Here is a 15,099-nt window from a genome sequence, read left to right on the forward strand (position 1 = left end):
TTCTCAGCTTCCAAAACTTAGAAACAAATTTCTGTTGTTTAAGCTACCCACCCAGTCTATGATATTTTTGTTACAGCAGCCTGAACTGATTAAGACAGTACGGACTCTTACTTCACTCAATGAGAAATCTGACATTTTAATTTGCTCATAGTTTTATAGAAATTTCCACAAAGCAAATTACAACAAATATTTCAAAGTAAATATCTTACAGGCCACAGTCACTGATCATAATTCAATAATATTAGAAATAATTTTTAATATTTGAAACATCTTAATGACTTGAAAATTAATTCTTGATCAACGAGAAAAATCAGACTCTAGAAATTAATGAAAGATAAATACATAAAAATTTACAGAACACCGCAAAAGCCATACTTTCAAAAAAATAAAAATTTATGTGCCTAAATCCTTTCATTATGAAGAGAAATGACTAAAATTTCAGGAATATTATGTTTATCTTAAGAGTTTTTTTGAAAAAGCACAAAATTATCCAAAAGAAAATTTGAAGAGTGAATGAAGATAACAGATATAATTGGTGATATAGGAAAAAAGTAGGAGAACTGGAAAAGAATTCCAAAAGATGTTTTTTAAGAACTAACGAGATACACACTCACACACACACACACCCTTTATGGTCCTGCTTAAGAATGTAAGACAAAACAAATATTAGCAAGACTAGGAAGAGAAGAAACGTATGATTTCCCAGAAAATATAAATAATCCAAATTAAACCAAATATAAATCCCAAATTGACTAATTATCAAAAAAGAGATTGGAAAGCTATTTTAAATAATAATACATCCAAAAAACTTTTAAATATGAGTTCTACCTTTTAAAACACAAGTAATTACAATGTTATTTAAATTATTCCATACCAAATAAAAAGATGAAATGTTTCACAATCCATTTCATGAAGCCAGCATACCAAGACTTAACTTAAAAAACAAACCCAAAAACTATAAACCTTTCTAATTATTTCAGTTACTATGGCTACATAAAAAACCACCCTAATATTTAGTAACCTAAAACAAAAATATGTATTTTTCTCATGAATCTGCAATTTGGACAGGCCTCAGAGGGGACAGCTCATCTCTGCTCCACTCAGCATCGGCTGGGGTGACTAAAGGGCTGGGGACTAAAATTATATAAAGGCTCATTCAGTAACATGTCTGGTGGTTGATGCTGCCAGATGAGACCTTGGCTGGTGCCAGAATACCTACACATGGCTTCTGCGTGTGGCCCAGGCTTCTTCCCACCAGGGTGGCTAGGTTCTAAAGGTAAGCATCCTGAGAGAACCAAGCAGAAGCAGTACCACATTTTACTACCTAGCCTTGGAAGTCATACAGTATCACTACTTCCACATTCTATTAATCAGTGCCAAGTCCAGCCCAGGTTTAAGAGGTGGGGGGGAATAAACTTAGTCTCTTGATGGGAAGTGGCAAGGTTCTAGAGGAGTATGTGAGACCAGAAATATTGTTGAGACCAGTTTTCAACAATGCAACATACCACAGTCCACCTTCTGACCATAGCAGTTCACATCTCTCCCACATGCAAAATACACTCATTCCCTCCCTCAATACCCACAATATCAGGTTGAGGCTTGAGGTCCAGGTATGGATGAACTTCTTGGGTAAGTTCCTTAAATACAGCCCCTTGAGTACAGTTCCTCTTGATCTGAAGAGCTGTAAACAAAAAAGACAAGTTATCTGCCTCCAGAAACACAAATACACAATGGTGGAATAGGCATAGGACAATTGCTGTAGACACTCCCACTCATGGAGGCAGAAAGGAGACAGCAGTCATTGGTCCATTAAAATTTTGAAACCCAGCTGGGCATATGCTGCTAGTTCTTCAGTTGGGGCTCAGTTGTACTGCTTGGGAATGACTCAGTGTGGCTCACAGCTCCCCACTCTGGGCTGTTGGTTCCATGTTAAGCAGTCATGTTCTTAGCATGCTTCCTGTCTACAGAAGTTTGGGATCCAAAGGCCTCTTTTCATTTTGTACTTTCTGTGCCTTTCAGTCCAAGATGATATAATCCTTTTAAAAACTATGTGGATCAAGAAAATGAGAAGACAAGCCAAACTGGGAGAAAACTTTTGCAAAAAATATATCTGATAAAAGATTGTCATCTAAAATATACAAAGAATTCTTAAAATTCAACAGTAAGAAAGTGAACAACCCGATCAAAAAATGGGCAAAAGATCTGAACAGACACCTACCAAAGATAAAGATACACAGATGGAAAATAAGTATATGAAGATGCTCAAGATCATATGTTATTTAGGGAAACGCAAATTACAATAAGATAGCACTACACACCTACTAAAAAGGCCAAAATTCAGAAAACTCACCACACCAAATGCTGGTGAAGATGTGGAGTAACAGGAGCTCTCATCCGTTGCTGGTGGGATGCAAAATGGTGCAGCTACTTTGGAAGGCAATTTGGCAGTGGCTTACAAAACCAAACATACTCATACAACACAACCCAACCATCACGCTCCCTGGTATTAAGCCAAAGGAGTTGAAAACTTATGTCTGCAAAAAAACCTGCACACATATATTTATGGCAGCTTTATTCATAATTGGCAAACCGTGGGAACGACCAAGATGTCCCTGGGTAGGTGAATGGATAAATAAACCATCCAGACAACGGAATATGCTTCAGCACTAGAAAGAACTGAGCTATCAACCCATGAAAACACCTGGAGGAAGATTAAATGCATATTACTAAGTCAAAGAAGCCAATCTAAAAAGGCTACATATTGTATGACTCCAACTGCATTACATTCTGAAAAAGGCGAAACTATAGAGAGTGTAAAAAGATTACTGGTGGCCAGGGGTTGGGGGAAAGGATGGATGAAGAGGCAGATTATAGAAGATTTTTAGGGCAGTGAGACTATTCTGTATGATACTATAATGGTGGATACATGTCATTACACATTTGTCCACACCCGCAGAATATACACCAAGAGTGAACTCTAATGTAAACTATGGACTAGGAGTGATAACCATGTATCGATGCAGGTTCATCAATTTTAACAAATGTTCCATTCTGGTGTACTAGAGGGACACAGAGTATATGGGAACTCACTGTGCTTTCAGCTCAATATTGTTGTGAACCTAAAACTGCTCTAAAAAATAAAGTCTATTTTTTTAAACTGTATGGATTTCTTGTGAATCAATTTATAATCCACTCCATTAGACAAAAGTCACACTCACAAATTTCAAGCTACGTCCTTGAGCTTCCTATAAGGGTCTTGAGGGACAGTGCTCTTAAAATTCTTAGAGGACCTTTTGTTTAATAAAGATCTTGAGGCATGGCACGCCCTCAAGACCCTTACAGGGACTATAGTCTTTGTGAAGCATAATATTAAATTTCCTGAGGCTTTAACAAAGAGTTTTATAATCACTCTCTTGGCTTCATAGTTAACCTATGTTTTCTGACAATACCCTAGATTTGATCTCTTTCCATAAGACTTTTCTCAATTTGAGAATTGTCTGCCATCTGGAGAAACTGGAAAAGAGTGTTTATTTTTGAACTCATTAAGTTCTGGCTCCTTTATATTGAACAATTCTTTCCTTAGCTTCTCTCTCTCAGTCCAATCAGACTGCTATAACAAAATGCCAGAGACTGGGTGGCTTATAAACAACAAATTTATTTCTCACAGTTCTGGAGGCTGGAAATCCAAGATCAAGATGCCAGCAAGGTTGGGTTCTGCTGAAGGCTCTCTTCTGGGTTGCAGACTGCCAACTTCTTGCTGTGTTCTCTCATGGTAGAACGGGTAGGAAGCTCTGTGGGGTCTCTTTATAAAAGCACTAATCTCATTCATGAGGGCTCCACCCTCATGACCTAAGCACCTCCCAAATGGCCCATCTCCTAATACCATCACACTGGACATTAGGATTTAACCTATGAATTTTAGAAGCCTCAAACATTCATACCATAGCACTCTCTCCTATCATATTTTACTGTAAGCCGCAAGAAATAGTCAGATGACACCTTCAAATATTCCCAGAAATATCTTTATCATACAATTCATTATAACCATTTTCCATTTTCCACATTACCATAGGTGACAATATTGCTCAACTTTCTACTATTACATAACAAGGATCTTCTCTCCAGCTCCCAATGGTATTTTTTTACTTTCCTTTAAACCTTCACTGACATTCCCCTTGAGGGCCATCAGATTTTCACTAACAATCTTTTCAAGGTCCTCCCATCTTCTGCCCACTGTCTAGTCCTGTCTAATTTAGCTTCAGCCACTGCCACATTTTTAGGTTTCTGTTACATGGCACCCCACCACTTGAAAATACCAAAATCAATTTCAGTTTCTATGACTGCACAATAAATTACCCCAAAATTTAGTGGCTTAAAAGAACAACAATATTTATTTTGCTCAAGAATCTGCAATTTGGGCAGGGCTTGGTGGGGATAACTCATTTCTACTCCATTCAAGAGTGATACAGACAACAAAAAGAATTACTACGACAGATGTTTAGAGTGTAAATGAGGGGCACAAAAGAGGTAGTAGTCAATTCTATCTGGGAAACCATAAAAAAAAGTAACCCTTGAGCCAAAATTGGGGGCTGACATGAAAAGGAGCAGGAATATCAAAGAGTGGGTCATATTTCAGAAACCATGAGTGCATTGGTATGAATACACCCATTGAGGTGGGAGAGCAGAAAGGAAGTAACTGGTGAGAGTTGAGGCTAAAAAGGAAGGCTGAGAACAGACGTTTCTACAGGAAGAAGCAAGAGAACTGGGGTCCAATCAGTTGCAACACTACCAGAGGCTAAGCCACAGGGAGTAGCTGCTACTGAACTGTTGGGGACCATGAAGAACTGCAGCTGCTAAAGAAAGGCCCCGAAGATGAGAGTTATAAGAAGGAATGCTGAGAGGTGCTGTCATGGAGAGAGGTTGTCAAGAGGCACCACTTTAGAGAGAAAAGCTACCAGACAGAAAAGCTCTCCACTGGAGCAGCCAGAAGGTCAGGCCGTGGTTCCCTGCACGGTCTGTATTTCTAACTCACACACCCTAACCTTTACCTTGGAGAGAGAGAAGACTGTTCCCACTGTCTACTTAACAGGCAGAGGTGGTAGTGACCATGAGAATTTCAATACAATTTCTCGTCAAAAAATCTACAGAAACTCAGTGAGGCCTGCAGTTATTCATACAGGCCAGATTATTCTCTCAAGTTCATGGTGGAAAGCATAAACCTGGAAAAGAGGACTGTGTTTATTTATTTATTTCTCTGTCTCTGTCTCTCTCCCCCCTCTTTAGTTTAACCTATTAGATTTCTCTATAACCACACATCAATCTCTCATTTCAAAGCCACCAGAGGCCAATAGCATGTACTCTGTATTGAATCCTGACTGTAAATAAATAAATAGGGCTACATGAAACTATAAAGCTTCTGCACAGTGAAAGAAACAATCAAGAAAATGAAAAGGCAACCTACAGAATGTGAGAAAATATTAGCAAACCACTTACAGGTAAGAGGTTAATATTCAACACATACAAGGAACTCATACAACTCAATACCAAAAAAGAAAACAACCTGATTAAAAAATGGGCAGAGGACTTGAATAGACATTTTTCCAAGGAAGACATACAGATGGGCAACAGGTACATGAAAAGATGCTCAACATCACTAATCATCAGGGAAATGAAAATCAAAGCCACAATGAGACATCACATCACACCTGTTAAAATGGCTATTATCAAAAAGAAATAGCAAGTGCTGGCAAAGATGTGGAAAAGAGAACTCTTGCGCACTATTGGTGGAAATGTAAACTGGTACAGCCACCTTGGAAAACAGTATGGAGGTTCCTCAAAAAATCAAAAATAGACTACCATATGATCCAGCAATCCCATTTCTGGGTATACATCCAAAAGAAATAGAATCAAGAACTCAAAGAGATATCTGCACTCTCATGTTCATTGCAGCATTATTCATAATAGCCAAGAGATGGAGACAACCAAAGTGTGCACTGACAGATAAACGGATAATGAAAATACGAAATCCTGCCATTTGCAACAACATGGATGGACCCTGAGGGCATTATACTAAGTGACATAAGTCAGACAGAGAAAGACAAATACTGTACGATCTCATTTATATGTGGAATCTAAAAAAAAGCCGAACTAATAGAAACAGAATAGAACGGCGGTTGTCAGGGGCTGCAAGGTGGGGGAAATGGGAAGATGTTGGTCAAAAGGAACAAACTTCCAGTTATAAGATGAATAAACTCTGGGGAACTAATGCACAGCATGGTGACTATAGTTAACAATACTGTATTATATATTTGAAAGTTGCTAGAAGAATAGAGCTTAAATGTCCTCACCACAAAAAAATAATAAATAATTATGTGAGGTGATGCAAGTGTTAACTAACCCTATTGTGATAGTCATTTCACAAGATATATGTGTATCTAATCATCATGTTGTACACTTTAACCTTATACAACGTTATACGTCAACTGTATCTCAATAAAGCTGGGAAAAAAGAGAAAAAAAACAGGTGTCTATAATGCACAAATAGCAATTAATGAGCAATTAATGTCTACTAATTTTACAAATTTATAGTCTGTGTTAAACCTGTTTCCCTTCATTGACTAAACATCAATTTTGGAGAATATCGTCTTGACTGTAGGTCCTTAAATGTATAAATTCAAAAACATGCCATGTTAAAAAGTGCCTGACTAGCCCACAAATTTATACATTTCTCAAGTCTCAACAATACCTCATAGCATTTCCTTGTAGGCTGTAGTAAGAACTGTGATCTTCATCTTAAGAGCCACAGAAAGTTACTGATAATTTTTAAGCAGAAAAGGATGTGACCAGATTTGCATTATAGAAGGAGGACTCCAGCTGTAGTATGGAGAACAAATTTCTGATGTGGGAGGGGAGAGCGGGGTTTGAGGGGGTGGATGGATGATGCTATTGTAAAAGACTGGATAAAATATTATTGCAGTGGTACACATGAACAGAATCTTGGATAATAATCTATGCCCAGATTACGGACCACTGTGGAAGAGGCAAAAAGAGAAAGGATGAATTGCAGAGGTATTTAGAAAGTAAAACGGACAGGACTTGGCTTTGCATAGCACGTGGGGAGTGAGGGTGAGGGAGCTCTCAAAGACACGTAGTTGGTTTCTGGTTAGAGAAATAAAATGGATGGTGATTCTATTCATTAAAAAAAGGGACACTAGGGGCCGGCCCGGTGGCACAGTGGTTAAGTACACACGCTCCGCTTCGTCGGCCCAGGGTTCGCAGGTTCGGATCCTGGGCGCGCACCGACACACTGCTTGTCATGCCATGCTGTGGCGGCGTACCATATAAAGTAGAGGAAGATGGGCACAGATGTTAGCTCAGGGCCAATCTTCCTCAGCAAAAAAAGAGGAGGATTGGCATCGGATGTTAGCTCAGGGCTGATCTTCCTCACCGAAAAAAAAAAAAAGGGACGCCAGAACAGAACCAGGTTTTAGGAGAATAAACATGAGTCTGATTTGAGGCATACTGAGTTTGAGATGGAGCTCAAAGGAGTGTTCGGCACATATTAAAGGAGCAGATATTATCATTATTATTATAACCACCCTCAAACTCCCACTTTTTGTCACACGTAGGGTCCTCTCATATCCAGGTACTCTACTTGAGACAGATACAGCTGATGAAGATGTAGTGTCAGTGTCTCCTCATAAACTATGGGTTAGATATGGGGATCCCTGAATTTCTTCCCCTGGCGTGAGCTGAAGGAGTAGGGCTGTATCTCAAACCATCATCTACCCATGATGGATATAAAAGAATCCAAAATCCCTAGATGAGGGCTTGGACTTTTTATAATAGTGCTCCCCATCCCATAGGTCCGAGACTTCAGAGTGTAGCCTGCTTCTCACCGACTGTCCTTCCCAAAGTCGTTGCATCAAAAGTAGAGGATTATCTCTTATTTGCCAGCTCCTTCCCAAAACCCAGCCAGACAAATAGAGAAGGTATCTAATTACTATTCAACCTTACTAAGGGAGGAAAAACTGTTGGCAATATTTGAGAAATCAAAATGTTCTTTTAGCTAGGCCTCACTGACCACTTATCACATATCTGAAACAAAAACATACTCACTTGAAATTCGCTTGAAGAATTTCCAAACATATGAGGAAAACTGGGAGGAGTGAAGAAAAAAACAACAATAAGAAAAATAAACAAAACTAATTCTAGAGATTATGCTAGAGATTATCAGTCCCAAATAATATTCAGGGAGAAGAAGACAATGTAAAAAAAAATTCTAACTTGTATCTTTACAGAATTTGAAGATAATTATCCATAAAACATGAGCAGGATGCCATGGGAACAGAGAGCATTAAAGGAACAATCAGAGATCTTTGAAAATAAATATGACTGCTGAAAACATTTTTCAAAAAAAGGACTGGAAAACAAAGACAAGGACATTTCCCAGAACATACAGAAAAAATAAAGAGAAAAAAATATAGGAGAACAAAAGATATAAGAAATGGAGAACAAATCTAAGAGATTCAATATTCAGACTAATAGAAGTTCCAGAAGGAGAAATTACAGGGGAGCAAATAATCAAATAAATAAGAAAACTTCAAAAACTGAAGAAAAATACAAGTCTTCATATTGAAAGGCTATACCGAGCACCAATCAGATGAATTAATATAAGATCCATATCTAGACACATTCTTGAGATTTTTGAGCATGAGTTGTATATGGAAAATATTTTAAAAGTTTCCAGAAAGGCAAGAAATAAGCAGTCATCAGGCTTCTCGGTAACAACACAAAATACTAGAAGCCAATGTGCCATGTCTTCAAAGTTCTAAAGGAAAAAGGTTTTGAATTTAAAATTCTATATCTATAGGTCCATCAACTATAAGAGTCAAACAAAAACATTTTCAGACACATAAGAACCCTAAAATTTGTTATTAAGCAATGTTCTGAAGACACTGAGGATGTTATTCAGCAAAATGAAGTGAGAAACAAAGAAAACATTGGATCTAAGAAACAGAAGCTCTAAGCCAGAAACACAGTGAAGGGAAGATCCAGGATAACTATGCAGCAGACCTGGTAACAAACCCCAAGTGGATCAGAAAGACAAAAGGCTCCAAAAGGACTGTCTTCAAGAAGAATGTGGATTCTTATAACCGAGTGTGACAGAGAAGCCAGGTATTTTGAGAATATAATGAAGGTATCCTCTTCTTTTATCAATCAGAAGAAAAAACAGTAATTCAAAACTCTAGAGGGAAAAAAGCTATATAAGAAAGTCACAGTTCAATTATAACGAAAATTATAATTGATATAGCTTATCTCTAATCTCCCTTTCCAATAGTGAGAAACCTGGCTCCTAGCAGCCACCATACATTTACATATTTGTTCAATCCCAGTATACATGTATAGCAGTTTCAGAATTGTTAACCTGTACACCCGTGAGAAACAACCTCATCGACCAAAGTACAGTGTTTATGTACACTATCGTCTTTAGTCTTACAAGTTCCAGTCAAAACACTCTTTTCCAAAGTTATTTAGGTCAAGCACCTTTTTCCCCCTTCCTTCAGCAAGGTTATGTCATACATTTCTAATACATTTGTTAAGTTCTTTGGTCACAGTCTGCATTCCATTCTGTGAACCCTCAAAACTCCTGGTTGATTTTTTTAATTTGTGTTTATTAATCTTTTTATGCTGTAAAGTTCTATGGATTTTGACAAATACACAGCATTATATAACCACCACAACAGTTTAATTCATCATCCTAAAAACTCCCATGTGCTTCTCCTAGTCAAACACTCCCCCTTAGTCAAACCCCTGGCAACCACAGATCTGCTTTCCATTCCTATAGTTTTGCTCTTTATAGAATTCCATATGAATGGGATCATTCAGAATGAAGCCTTTTCAGGCTAGCTTAAGTTAGCAAAATGCATTTAAGATGCACCCATGTCGTAGCATTAATTAACAGCTCATTCCTGCTTTTCGCTGAATAATAACCCATTGTATGGCTGTACCATAGTTTGTTTATCCATACGTCTATTGAAGGACTTCTTGCTTGCTTCCAGTTTTTGATGATTATGAATAAAGCTGGCTATTGTGAATACAGCATATGTAAGTTCTTGTGTGAACATTTCAAATCAATTTGGTAAATACGTAGGAGAGCAACTGCTGGGTCATATGATAAGTCTGTGTTTAACTTTTTAAGAAACTGCTAAACTGTCTCCCCAAGTGGCTACACCATTTTGCATTCCCACCAGCAAGTATGAGATCACCAGCATTTGAAATTGCCAGTTTTTTTTTTATCTTAACCATTCCAACAGGTGTGTAGTAGCTCCTCACTGTTTTAATTTTCATTTCCCTGATAACAAATAATGTTGAGTATCTTTTCATATGGCTACTTGCCATTTGTAAATTTTCTTTGAAGTGCCTATTCAGATCTTTTGTCCATTTTTTAAAATTGGTTGGTTGTTGTATTGTGGAGCTTTAAAAATTCGTGATATATTCTGAATATACATTCTTTATCAGAGATGTGATTGCAAACATTTCTCCCAGGTATAACCTGTCTTTTCATTGTCTTAACAGTATCTTTTGTAGAGTAAAAGTTTTTAATTTTGATAAAGTCCAATTTAGCAATTTTTCTTTCACAGATTGTAAAAGGACTGTCTCCAAGAAGAAAGTCAGTTCTTATAGCGAAGTGTAACAGATAATTTTGAGAATATGATGAAAGTATCTTATTTTTGTCAATAAGAAGAAAAAAAGTAATTCCAAACTTGGGGGGGGGGCTATACAGAAAGTAATTGTCCAATTATAAATCAAATTAAACTATTATATAACTTTGAAAAAATATAGAATAGAAGAAAAGATAACCCATTTGATCTTGATCCTAAAAACCTTATAGCTAAGGTCACGACTTTGGACCCAGAGACAAAGAAATGTAATCATAGTGTACTATTTGGTTCTGCATTGTGTAATCATAAGTTAAATAGTTAAATGTTGTTTATTGGTTTTAACTTTCATAATAAATCGAAAGCATGGAAGAGTTAATTATGATTACAGAATAATCATGATAATGCTAATAGCAATCATTCATATAGTACTTATTATATACCAGGCCCTGTTTTAAATGCTTTATATATATTAAGTTAATCATCATCATAATTCTGTGGAGTAAGCACCATTATTATCCTCATTTTACAGGTGAGGAAAGTGAGGCACAGAGAGAGTAAATAACTTGCCAACTTCATACAGCTAGGATGTGGTAGAGCGTAGATTTGACCCCAGGCAGCCTGGCTCCAATGTCTACGTTCTTAACCACAACGTTATAACGCTTTCTTTAAATAGAACATAAACATTATCAACTTTGATAATTTTAAAGTAAATAGGTATTTGACAGAAGTTAAAAAGCAGAAAGGAAGTAAAAGAGTTGAAGTAAAGAGTATGAGTGATAATAGCCTTACTTCATAAAAAGGGAAATAAGATACTGCTAAAAGTTAATGGAACACGAAACAGAGGTTTAAGTATATTGGAGTTGCAAAGATAGAAGAAATAACATCAATTATATATAACTACATAAAATTTGAAGGAGGGTAGAGTAGCACAAGAGTAGTGTAAATGAACCAAATCCTCATCTTCAATGGCAGATCATCAATAGCTATTGCCTTAGTTGATGAATCAAGAAATAGTGGTGTATTATTTAAAATTATAAATGCACCCATTAGAAGACAAAAAGAAATAATTAAAATTGGCTTGCAGCATTTCAGATAGGCTAGTATAGAACAGCAATTAAAAATATAAGCTCTGAATCAAAACTTCCTGGGATCAAACCTCACTCCTCAATTTGGTATTAATAGTGCTATTAAAGAAAGTTACTTGATCTTCTTTTCCTCAATTTCCTTATCTGAAAATGGCTATATGCTGAAAAGGGCTAATTCATATGGGTGTTATGAGGATTAAAAGAGTTAACACATTAGAGTAGAGCATTAGAACTGGTCCATAGTAAGTAAACCCTAAATAAATGCTAGCTATCAGCTATGAATTAGAAGGAAGGAAACACATAACACACAAAGTTTACATTTAGTTGCTGACTGACTTAGCCAAGGATTCAAAACCTTCTCAGTACTGAGGCTGCCACTCAGAGCAGGAACAGATGCAGCATATCTCAGCACAGCTTCCATTCGCCTCTAGAATCACGCACTATCAGTAAGAGGGCAAGGTAGGGTCTTGCAACATTTGACAAGCTCAATTGTCATGGTTCCACTTCTCTGTTATGCTCAGGGCTTACGTCATCATTTTGGGAAGAACAAGCCCTAACAAGCTATGCCATTTAATGGGAAGAAATTAAAAACATCTGGGTTCCTGCTGGTTCTTGAGACAAACCCAGTACCAATAAGGCCACAACTTCATCTAAAGGGAGAAAGCAGAATCCAAGTCCAGATGTTCCTGAACAGCCTTGCTTCCTCCAGGTTTCTAGTGTTTGGAAAGACTGTTTCTCCAGAGATTGCCTCTAGGGAGTAGAATCGGGGTGCTAATCACTGTGGAAGACATTAAAAATCATGGTCCCTGCCACAGATCTCATTAGCTCATTACGAAAAAAGGAAACACACAAAAATATGATGAACTTCACAATACAGACAAGATGGGGCGGAGGTTAGAACAAAGATGAAGAATTTTGCAAAATGAAATAGAACAATTGGTGTTTGAAAAAGAAAGAGATCATTCTGTGGCAATAAGACAAAGATACTTGGAGAAAACTGGATTTAACTTGGGTAGAAAGAAGAAAAACAGCATTCTAAGTAAAAGGAATACAATGAGCAAAAATAGGAAAGCAGCAATGCAAAAGGAGAGCTTAGGCAACATAAGTTCTCCAGTTTGATTAAGTAAGGGATAAGTATGAAAATACACTGTGAAAGGTCATGGAGAACCTGGAGTCTCTACGGCTATGTACTAAGCAGAGATAGGAATGAATAAGGTATCTCAAAAAGTTTAATCTCTTTTCTTTCTACACTCATTCTCTAGATGATTCAATTGGTCTCATAGTTTTAAATATTATCTCTATGCTGATGACTCCCAGATCTCCTTCCTGAACTTCAGTCTAGTATACCCACGTGAAGCTAGACAGTCTCGCTCTGCTTGGATGTCAAGCAGGCATCACAAACTTAGCACGCCCAAAACTTAACTCCTGAAAACCCTCTGCCAAACCTGCTCCTCTCAGAATCACCTCCATCTCAGTTAATGGCAACTCCATCCTTCAGCTGCTCAGGCCAAAGACCTTCAAATAAATCCTTGACTCTTCTCCTCCCCCTCACACTTCACATTCAATCCATCTCAAAATTCTGTTGGCTCTACTTTAAATATAACCCAAACCAGAATACCTCTCACTACTCCACTGCTATTGCTGAGGTCTGAGCCACCACTATCTCTGACCCAGATTTGTGTCAAACCTTCTAACTGATCTTCCTGCTTCCTCTCTCTTCTTAATACAGCTGCCAGAATGATTCTGTTAATGTGTAAGTCAGATCACATCACTTGTATGTTCAAAATCCTCCAAAGACTAGGATTTTCATTCAGAGTAAAAACCACACTCCTAATTGTGACCTGGAGGCCGTACGCAATCTGTATTTTCCCACTCCATACTTGTCCCCCTAACACACACCCTTGCTACTACTACTACTCGTCTTCCAGCTCACTCTGCTCCTCCCCAATATTCAAACATGCCAGGCACACTGGCAACTGAGGTTCTTTGCACCTGCTGTTCTCTTTGCCTGCAAGCCTCTTCCTCCAGATATTCACTGTCTTCCCTATTCACTTCCTTCAAGTCTTTACACAGATGCCACCTTTACAGAAAGGCCCTCCTGGCCACTCTATCCAAAATGTCAGCCTTTCACCCTTGATACTCCCTATCTCCCTCCTTCACTTATTTTTTCTACTTTCAGTTATCACCATCTAACACACTGTGTATATTTGCTAATCTGGCAGTCCTCTACATCACTACAATATAAGCTACCAGAGACATAAGTTTTTGTTTGTTGATTACTATAGCCTTAGCACCTAAAAGAGTCCTTGGCACATAATAAGCACTCAATAAATATTTGTTAAATGAATGAAAGAACATGGCAATGCTGTAAAAAATACATTAGAAGAAGAAATTATAGTTAGAATACTATATTCTCAAAAACACTTGTTGATTAGCAACTATGATGCAAGGCTTCTGGGGGGTACAGAGATGAAAAAGACAATGGTGAGAGAGAGACACAATTAACTATAATCCAAAATAGATAATCACAACTTTCAAGGGAGAGTTACAAAGAAAGTGGTCTAAGGACTGGAGAGAAAATCCTATTGTTAGGGGACTACTGTAGTGACCTAGGCATCAGGTGATTGGGCCCTGTATTGGATAGACTGCAATAAAAATGGAAAGGGTCAGATGTGATGATGATCATAACAATGGACAGAAATAGTTGGTGGGATTTGGTGACTAGCTGAATAGGGAGAGGAAGACTAAAGACCACTAAGTGTCAAGCTTAGGTAATGAAAAGAACGGTTGTGCCATTTGAAAAAAAAAAAAAAAGAACAGAAAAGAGGAGGTTTAAAGAGGATGGAAAAATGAGAAATCCAACGTTAGACAGGTTTTGTTTGAGGTACTAGCAGATCACATGAGAGAAATTTCCGGACACAGTTCTAGATTCAGAACTGTGACTCAAGGTTAAGAAATATAGACTTAGGAGTTATTTTCCCACAGAGATAACTGAAGTGAAAAAAGTGAGATTTCTAAGCAAAAGACTAACGGCAAAAGCCATGGGAAATAGGTAAATTCACAGGGCAGAGGAAGGAAGGAGTGCAAGCTAACATGACAGAGAAAAAGAAGTTAGAGAGGAAGAAATAAAACCAGGACACCTCAAAATACATATATAGCTATAAAAAAATTATCCAGGCTTTCAGAAAGTAACCAAGCTACCATCCATTTTCATATTTATAATTTTGCAAACATGTTCATTTAGGTACTCAAAATCTCAGATGAAATCAAAGCAATATTTCACTTCAATCTTGAATTAAAATTGTCAGACTGGTGTAATTAGATATTTTCCTGGTAACCGCTGAAACAAA

General features: G+C 37.5%; 1 long non-coding RNA gene across 4 annotated transcripts in view; it reads right to left on the reverse strand.

Annotated features, from left to right (window-relative positions):
- Positions 1–15,099, reverse strand: part of LOC147917417 (uncharacterized) — a 34,867-nt gene that overhangs the window by 10,846 nt on the left and 8,922 nt on the right. For 2 of the 4 annotated variants that reach the window (XR_015549623.1, XR_015549619.1), the window contains exon 2: positions 1,584–1,681. This is a non-coding gene — a long non-coding RNA (uncharacterized LOC147917417). Of the gene's footprint in view, positions 1–1,583; positions 1,682–2,350; positions 2,428–8,118; positions 8,159–15,099 lie in introns of all 4 variants that reach the window. The other 2 variants (XR_015549621.1, XR_015549622.1) reach the window with 2 other exon arrangements.

This window comes from Ceratotherium simum, chromosome 3, assembly GCF_057802395.1.
Source record: "Ceratotherium simum simum isolate JZ-2026a chromosome 3, ASM5780239v1, whole genome shotgun sequence".
NCBI classification, from domain to species: domain Eukaryota; kingdom Metazoa; phylum Chordata; class Mammalia; order Perissodactyla; family Rhinocerotidae; genus Ceratotherium; species Ceratotherium simum.